The sequence below is a fragment of the Pongo abelii genome, chromosome 5 (assembly GCF_028885655.2).
Source record: "Pongo abelii isolate AG06213 chromosome 5, NHGRI_mPonAbe1-v2.0_pri, whole genome shotgun sequence".
NCBI classification, from domain to species: Eukaryota; Metazoa; Chordata; class Mammalia; order Primates; family Hominidae; genus Pongo; species Pongo abelii.
In genome coordinates this window covers 32053101-32068734 of record NC_071990.2, presented here as the reverse complement: position 1 = coordinate 32068734, position 15634 = coordinate 32053101, and the positions used below count along the sequence as shown (strand labels likewise).

Below are 15634 nucleotides of genomic sequence, written 5' to 3'. Positions count from 1 at the left end.
GACCAGCAGCAAGATTTATTACAAACAGCGAAAGAAGAAAGCTTCCACAGGGAGGAAGGTGACTACAGCAGGTTGCCACTGCTAGCTCGGGCAGCCTGCTTTTATACCCTTATCTGGCCCCACCCACATCCTGCTGATTGGTCCATTTTACAGACAGCTGATTGGTCTGTTTTACAGAGAGCTGATTGGTCCGTTTTGACAGGGTGCTTGCTGATTGGTACGTTTACAATCCCTGAGCTAGACACAAAAGTTCTCCATGTCCCCACTAGATTAGCTAGATTAGCTAGATAGAGTATCCACACAGAAGTAGTTATCCACGTCCCCACTAGATTAGCTAGATACAGTGTCGATTGGTGCATTCACAAACCCTGAGCTAGACAGGGTGCTGATTGGTGTATTTACAAACCTTGAGCTAGATACAGAGTGCCGATTGGTGTACTTACAATCCCTTAGCTAGACATAAAGGTTCTCCAAGTCCCCACCAGCCTCAGGAGCCCAGCTGCCTTCACCCAGTGGATCCCACACTGGGGCCGCAGGTGGAGCTGCCTGCCGGTCCGCGCCATGCGCTTGCACTCCTCAGCCCTTGAGAGGTTGATGGGACTGGGGGCCCTGGAGCAGGGGGCGGCGCTCGTCGGGGAGGCTCTGGCAGCGCAGGAGCCCACGGCGGGGGCGGGGCTCAGGCATGGCGGGCCGCAGGTCCCCAGCACTACCCTGTGGGGAGGCAGCTAAGGCCTGGCGAGAAATTGAGCACAACAGCTGCTGGCCCAGGTGCTAAACCCCTCACTGCCCGGGGCTTGCGGGCCAGCCGGCCACTCCGAGTGTGGGCGGCCGAGCCCACGCCCACCCGGAACTCGCGCTGGCCCACAAGCGCCGCGTGCAGCTCGGGTTCCCGCCCGCGCCTCTCCCTCCACACCTCCCCGCAAGCCGAGGGAGCCGGCTCCGGCCTCGGCCAGCCCAGAGAAGGGCTCCCACGGTGCAGTGGCGGGCTGAAGGGCTCCTCAAGCGCGGCCAGAATGGGCGTAGAGGCCGAGGAGGCGCCGAGAGCGAGCAAGGGCTGCGAGGGCTGTCAGCATGCTGTCACCTCTCAGTTCTATGGTAAGGCTTATTGCACAGTTACAATGATCTGATTAGTCAAATTTTTTTTCTTTTTTGGGGGGTGGGGGAAGGTGTTTTTTACATTCCACACTGAAGATGCAATAGTCATGGGGTCTTGGGTGCCATCTGGTCTGAGTCAGGTACAGGACAATAAAGGAGGCAGTTAATCTACAACAAAGATCAGTGATTGGAAAGGAGGTCTCATTACAAAACAAGAGCAATGAGGAAGAGAGTCTGTAAGAAGCAGAATTGCAAACATGCTACATGACTCAGTCTCCAAGGCTTAACTTCCCCCTTGGCATAAACTTAGAGTCCTGAAGTTTTGTTTTCTTTTTACAGTGGAGTTTGCACATCATAGCCTGGTGTGTGCCTGCTGGATCAGCAGCCAAATTCTAGCATGAAACCCCTTCCCCAACATCCCCTTTCACCTTGCATGGCCCTCCTTCCCTTCACACATTCATCCCCACTCCCAGCCCCTTTGCTTAGGATCAACCCAGCTCAGGCTCTGTCTGTCTTCTCAGCTGTCCCTTAAATAAAGGAAAGAGACAGTAACAATGAACCCTGACCTGAACAGCAAACACCAGGGACCAGGGACCATGGATACTTTTTTGCTAATGTAATCCTTCCAACCAAAAGTCATGACAAGGAGGGAATAGGAAAAAGTCAGTTTTTTTTTGTTGTTTTTTTTTTTTTTGAGGCAGGGTCTTACTCTGTCACCCAGGCTGGAGTGCAGTAGCATCATCACAGCTCACTGCACCTTGACCTCCTGGGTTCAAGCAATCCTCCCACCTCAGCCTCCTGAGTAGCTGGGACTACAGGCACGTGCCACCAAGCCCAGCTAATATTTTTATTTTTGTAGAAACAGGGTCCCACTATGTTGCCCAGGCTGGTCTTAAACTCCTGGGCTCAAGTGATCCTTGACCACCCCACCTACTCAGCCTCCCAAAGTGCTAGAGTTACAGGCCTGCCCACCCATAGCCATCTAATAATTTTTGCCCAAGAAAGGATTCGGAAGGAAGATCAAAGCAACGACTTGGACATCTTTTGAACAACAACAACAACAAAAAACCACAACAGACTCAAATTACCACAGTAGAAGTATAGGTCTTCCTTTTCGTAATATTCTGGGATTTTTTTTTTTTTTTTTTTTTGAGACAGAGTCTTGCTCTGTTGCCCAGGCAGGCTGGAGTGCAGTGGCGTGATCTCGACTCACTGCAACCTCTGCGTCCCAGGTTCAAGTGATTCTCCTGCCTCAGCCTCCTAAGTATTTGGGATTATAGGTGCCCACCACCACACCTGGCTAATTTTTTGTATTTTTAGTAGAGATGGGTTTTCACCATGTTGACCAGGCTAGTCTCTACTAAAATACAAAAATTAGCTAGGCATGGTGGCATGCCCCTGTAGTCTCAGCTACTTGGGAGGCTGAGGCAGAAGAATCGCTTGAACCTGGGAGGCAGAGGTTGCAGCAAGCCGAGATCACACCACTGCACTCCAGCCTGGTGACACAGCGAGACTCTGTCTCAAAAAAAAAAAAAAAAAAGGCCAGGCGCGGTGGCTCATGTCTGTAATCCCAGCATTTTGGGAGGCCAAGGCGGGCAAATCACCTGAGGTCAGGAGTTCAAGACCAGCCTGACCAACATGGAGAAACCCAGTTTCTACTAAAAATACAAAATTAGGCTATGCACGGTGGCTCATGCCACCCAGCACTTTGGGAGGCCAAGGCGGGCGGATCACCTGAGGTCAGGAGTTCGAGACTGGCCTGGCCAACACGGTGAAACCCCCGTCTCTACTAAAAATACAAAAATTAGCCAGGCGTGGTGGTGCGTGCCTGTAATCCCAGCTACTCGGGAGGCTGAGGCAGGAGAATCGCTTGAACCCGAGAGGGGAAGGCTGAAGTGAGCCGAGATCACGCCACTGCACTCCAGCCTGGGCAACAGAGTGAAACTCTGTCTCAAAAAAAAAAATTCTGTTAAAAAATACAAAATTGGCTGGGCATGGTGGTGCATGCCTGTAATCCCAGCTACTTGGGAGGCTGAGGCAGGAGAATCGCTTGAACCCAGGAGATGGAGGTTGCAGTGAGCTGAGATCCCACCATTGCACTCCAACCTGGGCAACAAGAGCGAAACTCCATCTCAAAAAAAAAAAAGCTGGCCAGAGGCGGTGGCTCATGCCTGTAATCCCAGTCCCAGTACTTTGGAAGGCCAAGATGGGCAGATCACTTGAGCCCAGGAGTTTGAGACCAGCCTGGGCAACATGGCAAGACCTCATCTCTACAAAAAATTTAAAAATTAGCTGGGGCAGTGGCCCACACCTGTAGTTTCAGCTACATGGGAAACTGAGGTGAGAGGATCACTTGAGCCCAGGAGGTAGAGGCTGTAGTGAACCAAGACTGCACCACTGCCCTCAAACCTGGGTGACAGGGCAAGACCTTGTCTCAAAAACAAACAAGAAACCCACAGCACATTAGGTCAAATACTTTTGTAAAAAAATTTTTTTAGGCCAGGCACGGTGGCTCACGCCTGTAATCCCAGCACTTTGGGAGGCCAAGGTGGGTGGATCACAAGGTCAGGAGATCCAGACCATCCTGGCTAACACGGTGAAACCCTGTCTCTACTAAAAATACAAAATATTAGCCGGGCGTGGTGGCAGGAGCCTGTAGTCCCAGCTACTTGGGAAGCTGAGGCAGGAGAATGGAGTAAACCCAGAAGGCAGAGCTTGCAGTGAGCCGAGATGGTGCCACTGCACCACAGCCTGGGCAACAGAGCAAGACTGTCTGAAGAAAAAAAAAAATTAGAGTGAAAAAATAAAAAGGTTGATGAGTCTGTGTTTCACGAAAAACTCTCCAAACTCCCAAACTGTTTTAAACTTTTTCCTCCTCTACTCTCTCACTCTCTCCCCCTAGCCCCACTCACACACACATTTTTTTTTTTTTTTTTTTTTGAGACAGAGTCTCGCTCTGTCACCCAGGCTAGAGTGCAGTGGCATGATCTCAGCTCACTGCAACCTCTGACTCCCAGATTCAAGTAATTCTCCTGCCTCAGACTCTCAAGAGTAGCTGGGATTACAGGTGTTTACCACCACACCCGGCTAATTTTTGTATTTTTAGTAGAGATGGAGTTTCTCCATGTTGGCCAGGCTGTTCTCAAACTCCTGACCTCAGGTTATCCACCTGCCTCCGCCTCCCAAAGTGCTGGGATTACAGGCATGAGCCACTGTGCTCAACAACACACTTCTTTTAAAGACAGGGTCTCACTCTGTCACCCAGCCTGGAGTGCAGTGGTGCAATCATAGCTCACTTCAGCCTTGACCTCCCAGGCTCAAGCAATCCTCCCACCTCAGCCCCGCAAGTAGTTGGAACCACAGGCACGTGCCACCACACCTGCTAATTTTTGTATTTTTTGAAGACATGAGGTCTCGCCATGTTGCCCAGGCTGGTCTTGAACTCCTGGGCTCAAGCAATCCACCAACCTTGGCCTTCCAAAGTGCTGGGGCTACAGGTGTGAGCCATGGTACCTGGCCTGAATATTAAGTGCTATTAGGGAATTAAATTTACTTTTCTCAGGTATAATAGTATTGTGAATATGCAGATGAACATCCTTATTTTTTGGAGATGCATGCTCAAATACAAAGGGATAAAATGTCATAATCTATTTAATATACTTTGAAATGATCCTACCAAATATAAGTACATACAGATGCTAATATCATTGTTTTTGCCAATTTTCTTTTTTCTTCCTTTTAGATACAGGGTCTTGGTCTGTCGCACGGGCTGGAGAGCAGTGAGTGGAACAATCATGGCTCTCTGTAGCCTCGACCTTCTGGGCTCAAGTGATCCTTCCATCTCAGCCTCCCAAGTAGCTGGGACTACAGGTGCTTGGGAGTACACCTAATTTTTTAATTTTGTAGAGAAGTGGTCTCCACCCAGGCTGGCCTCAAACTCCTGCACTCCAGTAATCCTTCTGCCTTGGTCTCCCAAAGTGGTGGGATTACAGACATTAGCCACCACGCCTGACCAAAACTTTTAAAAGTTTTTTTTGTTTTATAATAGTTCCTCTGCCTCTTTTAGAGGCAGTCAACCCAGTGTGGAGCACAGGTATTCCCTGGGTGGCACTAGGAGATGGGACTTGCTCCCTGTTTCAAGGTGGTACCAGCTAATGCCGCAAGGCCCTTTGAAGAAGGCTCCCCCTTCCCAGTTTATTTTCTGCCATCAGTAAATAACTGGGGATTATCAGCTGACATCTTTATCTTCACTACATTCTTTAGAATTTAAGACAGGCAACAGCCAGCCTAGAATGTGACCTACTTCCACCTGAGGTTCACCTGACTGGAGGCAATTTAACATTTCAAGAGTCAGCAGGTACTTTAACTCTTAGGATAATTTGTTTCTTTATATAGTGTTTGGAAAATAACACAAGAATTTAAAAAAAAAACAAAAAAAAAACCAGGCTTGGTGGCTCAGGAGGCAGAGGCTGCAGTGAGCCAAGATGGCTCCAGTACACTCCAGCCTGGGCAACACAGTGAGACCCTGTCCCCCTACAAAAAAAAAAAATGGGAAAGTAGAATGCTAATGAAAAGAAAGTACTACAATAAACAAACTAACAGATGGGCCTGAGATGCTAAAAACCAGGTACCCCTGTACGCCATTGAGCAGCAGAGCTCATGATGGCTCTGTGGCTGTTCTGGCTGCAGGTAACAAATCCATGTAACAAACAAAGTAGGCTGGGTGCAGTGGCTCACGCCTGTAGTCCCAGCACTTTGGGAGGCCGAGGCAGGCGAATCACAAGGTCAGAAGTTCAAGACCAACCTGACCAACACGGTGAAACCTTGTCTCTACTAAAAATACAAAAATTAGCCAGACGTGGTGGCACGCACCTGTAATCCCAGCTACTCAGGAGGCTGAGTCAGGAGCATCGCTTGAACCTGGGAGGCGTAGTGAGCTGAGATCATGCCACTACACTCCAGCCTGGGCAACAGAGCAAGACTCCATCTCAAAAACAAAAACAAAAACAAAACCAAAGCAGCTCTGGAGTTGGAGCATCTCATTCCATCCTTCATGTTTCAAAACTTTCTTTTCATATCACCTCTGATTTCTCTGCTCCACCTTATGGATTATTTCTCCCTCCAACTCACTAACTCTTCATTTAGTTGGTCTGCTGTTTATCTTGTTTATTGTGTATCTTTTTTTTTTTTTTTTTTAAGAGATGGTATCTTGCAATATTGCCCAGGCTGGTCTCGAACTCCTGGGCTCAGGTGATCCTCCCACCTTGGCCTCCCAAAGTGCTGGGATTACAGGCATGAGTCACCACACCCAGCCCCCAAGCTATGTTTTTAAGATACTAAGAAACATTTCAGACGTGCAAAAATAAGAAACGAGAGGCCAGGCACATTACATATGTTTACATACTACCAGTATGTAAACATATGTTAATGTTACATACAACTAATATGTAAACATTACATACTACTAGTTGTTGGTTTTGTTTTTTTTTTGAGACAGAGTCTCGTGCTGTTGCCCAGGCTGGAGTGCAGGGATTCAATCTCAGCTGACTGCGACCTCCACCTCCTGGATTCAAGCAATTCTCATGCCTCAGCCATCAGAGTAGCTGGGATTACAGGTGTGCACCACCACACTTGGCTAATTTTTGTATTTTTAGTAGAGACAGGGTTTCGCCATGTTGGCCAGGTTGGTCTCAAACTCCTGATCTCAAGTGATCCACCTGCTTTGGCCTCCCAAAGTGCTGGAATTACAGGCGTGAGACACCGCACCCAGCCCCAAAAGTTTTTAAGGTTATTTCTGGGCTCTGGAATTTCCTCACAACCCAAATGATGCAAATTCCATCCATGAGTTCTGTTGGTGCAGGTTTGGGTATACGCCACAAAGCCTGCGGCTGTGACTCTGGCCAATGGGTAGAAATTTTACTCCTTGAACACTGACAAAAGAGCTCCAAGAAGCTCCTAGGTTTCTGTAGCATGGCCAAAGCAGAGTGGAAATGGGGTTTCACCATGTTGGCCAGGCTGGTCCCGAACCCCTGACCTCAGGTGTAGAAAATGAGGTCAGAAAGTTGACGGAGCTAGACTGGGAGGACCTTGTTGGGTGGCCCTTGTAAGATGGAGACTTTTACTCTGAGTGAAATGGCAGCTGTTACAGGATCTTCAGAAGAGGGGAGACATGACCTGACTCCTGATTTGGAAGGAACCTTCTGGCTGCTGTGTGGAGAGAGCCTGTAACAGGGCAACAGTGGAAGCCAGGAGACCAGGTAGGAGACAGTTGCAGTTGTCTAGGCGAGAGCCAATGGTGGCTCCCACCAGGAGGGAGTAGCAGTAAAGGTGTGAGACACAGATCCTGGTGTCATTTCTAAGGTAGAGACAGTATGATTTGCTGAACAAATTAGATGTAGCATGTGAGAACAGGAGAGGAGTCAGGCAGATTCCAAGGGTCTAGCCTAAGCAACTGGCAGGTAGAGGTGTCACCTGGAGGGCCAGCACACTGGCCAGTGGGTAAGGATTCCAAGGATTCCTGTCTCCTATTTCTGTGGGGAGACAGGCTGAGGCCAAGCCTTAGGAGGCTCACTGCCTACAGTAGCTGAAGTAGCAGGCTAGTATTAGAGTAACTGCAAGCTGGGGAGTTCAGCCTGGGGGGATGGGAAGGAGGACTGTTTATTACTGAAGTTGCTCCACTCCTGGTATGGAAATGGGGCCTAAAGAAATGAGGAAAATAGGCCGGCGGTGGCTCACACCTGTAATCCCAGCACTTTGGAAGGCTGAGGCGGGTGGATCACGAGGTCAGGAGATCGAGACCACCCTGGCTAACATGGTGAAACCCCGTCTCTACTAAATATACAAAAAATTAGCCGGGCATAGTGGTGGGCGCCTGTATTCCCAGCTAATCGGGAGGCTGAGGCAGGAGACTGGCGTGAACCCGGGAGGCGGAGCTTGCAGTGAGCCGAGATCGCGCCACTGCACTCCAGCCTGGGCAACAGAGCGAGACTCCGTCTCAAAAAAAAAAAAAGAAGAAGAAATGAGAAAAATAGCATTTTGGGGTTGAGGTCTTTCAGCATCACCACTGTGTGAGAAAAGAAGTTCACATGACCATCTTCACCATGGCTGTAGCTCAGTCTTATACCCCAAACCTGGGATTAGCACCCACCACACAGGGGAGGACTTGAACCATACAAAGGGCAGGGGAATGCAGAAGAGACCCTTGGAGACAGGAAATGAAACCAACAAAGCTGAGTATGGTGGCATATCTTGCCTGTTGCCCCAGCTACTGAGGAAGCTGAGGCGGGAGGATCACTTCAGCCCAGGAGTTCAAGTCAGGCCTGGGCAACAGAGCATGACTCTACCTCTTCATTTATTTATTTAGAGACAAGGCTCACTCTGTTGCCCAGATTGGAGTGCAGTGGCACAATCATGGCTCACTGCAGCCTCAACTTCCAGGGCTCAAGCAATTCTCCCACCTCAGCCTCCCAAGTAGCTGAACCACGGCATGCCATCACACCCGGCTAATTTTTAAATTTTTTTGTAGGAACTGGATTTCACCGTATTGCCCAGGCAGACTGGTCTCAAACTCCTGGGTTCAAGAGATCTGCCCACCATGGCCTCCCACAGTGCTGGGATTGCAGGTGTGAGCCACCGCACTATGCTTCTTTTTTGTTAGAGACGGGATAGGCCGGGCTTGGTGGCTCAAGCTTGTAATCTCAGCATTTGGGGAGGCCAAAGCAGGTAGATCATTTGATTTCAGGAGTTAGACACCAGTCAAGCAATATAGTGAAACCTTCACTGTATAAAAAATTTAAAAATTAGCTGGGCATGGCTGGGCGTGGTGGCTCACCTGTAATCCCAGCACTTTGGGAGGCCGAGGCAGGTAGATCATGAGGTCAGGAGATCGAGACCATCCTGGCTAACACGGCGAAACCCTGTCTCTACCTAAAATACAAAAAAATTAGCCAGGCGTGGTGGCCGGCGCCTGTAGTTCTCGCTACTCGGGAGGCTGACGCAGGAGAATGGTGTGAACCTGGGAGGCAGAGCTTGCAGTGAGCCAAGATCGCGCCACTGCACTCCAGCCTGGGTGACAGAGCAAGACTCCATCTCAAAAAAAAAAAAAAAAAAGCCAGGTACGGTGGCTCATCACGCCTGTAATCCCAGCACTTTGGGAGGCCAAGGCGGGTGGATCACGAGGTCAGGAGATCGAAACCATCCTGGCTAACACGGTGAAACCCCGTCTTTACTAAAAATACAAAAAATTAGCTGGGCGTGGTGGTGGGTGCCTGTAGTCCCAGCTACTCGGGAGGCTGAGGCAGGAGAATGGCGTGAACCCGGGAGGTGGAGCTTGCAGTGAGCCGAGATTGCACCACTGCACTCCAGCTTGGGCGACAAAGCAAGATTCTCTCTCAAAAAAAAAAAAAAAATTAGCTGGGCATCATGGAGCACCTGTAGTTCCAGCTACTTCAGAGGCTGAGGTGGGAGAATCACTTGAGCCCAGGAGGTCAAGGCTGTAGTGAGCTGTAATCTTGCCACTGTACTGGAGCCTGGGCAACAGTGACACCCTGTCTCAAAAAAAAGAGAGGGTAGGCCCGGTGCGGTGGCTCACACCTGTAATCCCAACACTTTGGGAGGTGGGTGAATCACTTGGAGTCAGGAGTTTGAGACCAGCCTGGCCAACATGGTGAAACCCTATCTCTACTACTGAAGACAAAAAAAAAAAAAAAAAGAGGGTGGGTAGGAACTCTCTTGTCTATTTACAAATGAGGAAATTGTTGTGGGAATCACTGAGGAACTTAGCCAAAGTTAACCTAGCAGTAAGTGTTCAGTCTGGCTCCTGAATCTTTTTGAAACAGTCTCACTCTGTCACCCAGGCTGGAGTGCAGTGGTGCCATCTTGGTTCACTGCAACCTCCACCTCTCAGGTTCAAGCAATTCTCATGCCTCACCCTCCCAAGTAGCTGGGATTACAGGCGAATGCCACCATGCCCGGTTAACTGTATGTATGTATGTATGTATGTATGTATGTATTTTGAGATGTAGTTTCATTCTTGTTGCCCAGGCTGGAGCGTAATGGCACGATCTCAGCTCACTGCAACCTCTGCCTGCCAGGTTCAAGTGATTCTCCTGCATCAGCCTCCCGAGTAGCTGGGATTACAGGCGCGTGCCACCACACCCGGCTAATTTATTTTTGTATTTTTAGTAGAGACAGGGTTTTGCCACGTTGGCCAGGCTGGTCTCGAACTCCTGACCTTAGGTGATCCACCCGCCTCGGCCTCCCAAAGTGCTGGGATTACAGGCGTGAGCCACCACGCCTGGCCCTAATTGTATTTTTTTTTTTTTTTTTTTGAGATGGAGTCTCACTCTGTCGCCCAGGCTGGAGTGCAGTGGTGCGATCTCGACTCACTGCAAGCTCCATCTCCCAGGTTCACGCCATTCTCCTGCCTCAGCCTCCGGCGTAGCTGGGACTACAGGCGCCCGCCACCACGCCCAGCCAATTTTTTGTATTTTCAGTAGAGACGGGGTTTCACCGTGTTAGACAGGATGGTCTTGATCTCCTGACCTCGTGATCTGCCCACCTCAGCCTCCCAAAGTGCTGGGATTACAGGTGTGAGCCTGGCCCTGTTTTATATTTTTTTAGTAGAGATGGGGTTTCACTCCCTAACCCCTGACCTCAGGTGATCTGTCCGCCTCAGCTGCGATTACAAGTGTGAGCCACCATGCCAGGCCCTGAAGTTTTTTATGTCCACAAATGTGTATGGAAGGGTGGACTCCAAATGAACTACAGGAAAATACATGAACAACAAAAAAAGTTGCAGGCCAGGTGTGGTGGCTCTGGCCTAGAATCACAGCACTTTCACTTTCAGAGGCTGAGGCTGGCGAATCACCTGAGTTCGGGAGACCAGCTTGACCAACACGGATAAACCCCATCTCTAATAAAAATACAAAATTAGCCGGGCGTGGTGGCACATAATCCCAGCTACTTGGGAGGCTAAGGCAGGAGAATCGCTTGAACCCAGGAGGCAGAGGTTGTGGTGAGCCAAGATAGTGCCACTGCACTCCAGCCTGGGGAACAAGAGCAAAACTGTCTCAAAAAATAAAAAAGGCCGGGCGCGATGGCTCACGCCTGTAATCCCTGCACTTTGGGAGGCCAAGGCGGGTGTATCACGAGGTCAGGAGATCCAAACCATCCTGGCTAACACAATGAAACCCGGTCTCTACTAAAAATACAAAAAAATTAGTTGGGCGCCTCTAGTCCCAGCTACTCCGGAGGCTGAGGCAAGAGAATGGCTTGAACCTGGGAGGCAGAGCTTGCAGTGAGCCGAGATCGCGCCACTGCACGCTGCCTGGGCGACACAGCGAGACTCCGTCTCACAAATAGATAAATGAAATAAGTAAATGTCAGGCGTGGTGGCTCACGCCTGTAATCCCAGCATTTTGGGAGGCCGAGGCGGGCGGATGGTGAGGCTAGGAGATGGAGACCATCTTGGCCAACGTGGTGAAACCCCGTCTCTAGTAAAAATACAAAAATTAGCTGGGCATGGTGGTGCACGCCTGTGGTCCCAGCTACTCGGGAGGCTGAGGCGGAGAAATCGCTTGAACCTGGGAGGTGGAGGTTGCAGTGAGCTATCGCGCCACTGCACTCCAGCCTGGCAACAGAGCAAGACTCTGTCCACCGCCCCAGGAAAAGCAAAAAGTTGCAGTACAACACATGAAGATTTATTCTTTTTGAAAAATGAAAAATGGGCCAGGCATGGTGGCTCATGTTTGTAATGCCAGCACTTTGGGAGTCCGAGGTGGGTGAATCACAAGGTCGGGAGTTCGAGACCAGCCTGGCCAACATGGTGAAACCCCCATCTCTACTAGAAATACAAAAAATTAGCTGGGCATGGTGACAGGCGCCTGTAGTCCCAGTGACTCGGGAGGCTGAGGCAGAATAATGGGGTGAACCTGGGAGGCGGAGATTGCAGCGAGTCGATCGCGCCACTGCACTCCAGCCTGGGTGACAGTGCGAGACTCCATCCCCCCAAAAAAGAAAAATGTTGTCTCCTGTGTCTGGTGAATCATTCCATTTTTACAAAATTCAAAAGATATGCAAAATTAAAATGATACATTGTTTAGGAATGCACTCAGTAAAACTATTAAGAAAAGCCAGAGGATGATATACCCAGTTAATTCTCCAAGTAGGAAGAAGAAAAAGAGAAACTGAATCAGACAGGTCTGTTTCAAAGTTATTGGTAATGTTCTGGCCGGGTACATCACTTAAGGTCAGGAGTTCAAAACCACCCTGGCCAATATGGTGAAACCCCCATCTCTACGAAAAATACAAAAATAAGGTATGCAGCTGTAGCCCTAGCTACTGGGAACGCCGAGGCACGAAAATCACTTGAACTCAGGGAGAGGCTGCAGTGAGCCCAAACTGCGCCACTATATTCCAGCCCAGGTGACGAAGTGTAACTATCTCAAAAAAAAAAAAAAAAAAAAAAAAAAAAAAAAGAGATGGCTAATTGGGTAGCCGTGGATACTTTACAATCATTTAAAAAAACTCAAATTCGGCCAGGCGCAGTGGCTCACGCCTGTAATCCCAACACTTTGAGAAGCTGAGGCAGGCAGATGGCTTGAGGTGGGTGGATCACCTGAGGTCAGGAGTTCGAGACCAGCCTGGCCAACATGGTGAAACCTTGTCTCTACTAAAAATACAAAAAATAGCTAGGGGAGTTGCCGGGCGCCTGTAAATCCCAGCTACTCAGGAGGCCGTGAGGCAGGAGAATCACTTGAACTCAAGATGCAGAGGTTGCAGTGAGGCAAGATTTTGCCATTGCACTCCAGCATGGGCAACAAGGGCGAAACTCCACCTCCTCCCCTGCCAAAAAAATACCACCTCAAATGATTGTCAAAAGTCTAGTGTATTATACATAATACTATGTCACCCAACCAAGAATCTCTAATATTAGGCTTAAGAGTTAAGCCTAACTCTTAGCATTAACTAACTCACAGGGCTTCACCTTTCACTTCTTTTTGAAGACGGAGCCTCACTGTCGCCAGGCTGGAGGTGCAGTGGCACAATCTCAGCTCACTGCAACCTCGGACTCCCTGGTTCAAAGCCATTCTCCTGCCTCAGCCTCCCAAGTAGTTGGGATTACAGGTATGCATCACCACGCCCAGCGAATTTTTGTCCTTTTTTTGTTTGTTTTAGTAGAGACAGGGTTTCACCATGTTGGCCAGGATAATCTCGATCTCCTGACCTTGTGATCCACCCACCTCGGCCTCCCAAAGTGGTGGGATTATAGGCATGAGCAACTTGCACCCAACCCCCTTAATCTTTTTGTACCATTGTTTTCACTGAGACCAAACCACATCTTCTTTACTTTAAAATGTTTTATTGGAATTATTTTGATAAAAGCAAATACTTGTATATAAGACAAATATAGGAAATAGAAGCTATCTACTTGAAATGCCCCCTAATTTTCAGGCATTTTCCCCCCAATAAGGTGACAGCTGCTCACACAGGGTAATACAGGAAAGTTCTAAGTTCTTAGGATATGCCCAACACCAGGCAGAAGATAGTCTTTGTGTCAGCAAATTCCTGAAAAATAATAAAAAGAACATTACAACTATATAAGATACACCAATAAAAAAGAACGATTTCATATCCTTTGCAGCAACATGGATGCAACCACAGGCCATGATCCTCAGTGAATCAATACAGAATAGAAAACCAGATACCATATGTTCTCACTTGTAAGTGGGAGCTAAATGTTGAGTATACATGGACATAAAGATGGCAACAGACACTGGGGAGAGGAAATGGAGCAAAGGTTTAATAACTATTGGGTACTATGCCCACTACCTGGGTGATGGGGATAATCCTACCCCAAACCTCAGCATCATACAACAAACCCAAGTAACAAAACTGCACATATACCCCTTAAATCTACAATAAAAGCTAAGGCTGGGCATGGCAGCTCACGCCTGTCAATTCCAACACTTTGGGAGGCCAAGGCAAGAGAAGTGTTGGGAGGCCAAGGCAGGACAATCACTTGAGCCCAGGAGTTTCAGACCAGCTTGAGCACCATAGTGGGACCCCATTATCTACAGCTTTTTTTTTTTTTGAGATGGAGTCTTGCTCTGTTGCCCAGGGTGAAGTGCAATGGCGCCATATCAGCTCACTGCAACCTCCACCTCCCAGGTTCAAGTGATTCTCCTGCCTCAGCCTCCCAAGTAGCTGGAATTACAGGCGCCCGCCACCCATGCCCAGGCTAATTTTTGTATTTTCAGTAAAGACAGGGTTTCACCGTGTTGGCCAGGCTGGTCTTCAACTCCTGACCTCAGGTGATCCACCCACCTTGGCCTCCCAAAGAGCTGAGATTACAGGCATGAGCCACCGCACCCATCCTCAAATTAAAAAAAAAAAAAAAGTAGCTGGGGATAGTGGTGCATGCCTGTAAGTCATTAGCTACTCCAAGGGTGAGGTGAGAGGTGAGCTTCCACCCAGGAAGTTGAGGCTGCAGTGAGCTGTGATTGCACCGCTGCACTCCAGCCTGGGTGACAGAGCAAGACTGTCTCAAAAAATAGAATAAAATTGTCAGACGCTATGGCTCACACCTGTAATCCCAGCACTTTGGGAGGCCAGGGCAGGCAAATCACCTGAGATCAGGAGTTCAAGACCAACATGGTGAAACTCCCATCTCTACTAAAAATACAAAATTAGCTGGGCATGGTGGCGCATGCCTGTAATCCCAAGTACTCGGGAGGCTGAGGTTACAATGAGCTGAGAATGTGCCACTGCACTCCAGCCTGGGCGACAAAGCGAAACTCCATCTCAAACAAAAAATAAATAAAAATACATGTTGCGGACTGGGCTCGGTGACTAACACCTGTAATCTCAGCACTTTGGGAGGTCGAGGTGGGCGGATCTCTTGGTCAGGAGTTCAAGACCAGCCCGGCCAACATGGTGAAACCCTCTACTAAAAATACAAAAATTAGCCAGGCCTGGTGGCACATGCATGTAATCCCAGCTACTTGGGAGGCTGAGGCAGAGGCTGCAGTAATCCAAGAGCATACCACTGCACTCCAGCCTGGTTGACAGAGCAGACAATCTCAAAAAACACACAAAACATGTTGGGGTGGGGCACAGTGGCTCACTGAGGCAGGAGTTGAAGACCAGCCTGTGCACAAAGTGAGACTCTGTAATACAGTTTAGATCTGTCTCCCCACCAAATCTCATATTGAATTGTAATGGATCACTGGGGTGGATTCCTCATGAATGGCTTAAGCACCATCCCCCTTGATGCTGTGCTCATGACAGTCAGTTCTCTAGAGATCAATTTATTAAAAATGTGTGGCACCTCCCCGCCTTTGCTGCTGCTCTGGCCATGCTACATCCCTGCTTACCTCTGTACCTTGAATTAAACCTCATCATGTAAGTAACTGGCCATAAAAACATGAATTACAGGAGATTCCCAGCAGGATGAAGGTGGATCAGGTGGGTTCAAAGATCCTCAGAGAAAACCTCAGAGACTCTTGTCCAAGCAGATCATCATTACCACTCCCACTGA

The 15634-nt window shown here is 48.9% G+C and overlaps 1 non-coding gene across 1 annotated transcript; it reads right to left on the bottom strand.

Annotated features, from left to right (window-relative positions):
- Positions 1–15547: 15547 nt before the first annotated feature.
- LOC129060244 (small nucleolar RNA ZL8) lies at positions 15548–15630 on the bottom strand. The gene has a single exon (XR_008526788.1). It is a non-coding gene; the product is annotated as a small nucleolar RNA ZL8 (small nucleolar RNA).
- Between the last annotated feature and the right edge of the window lie 4 nt (positions 15631–15634).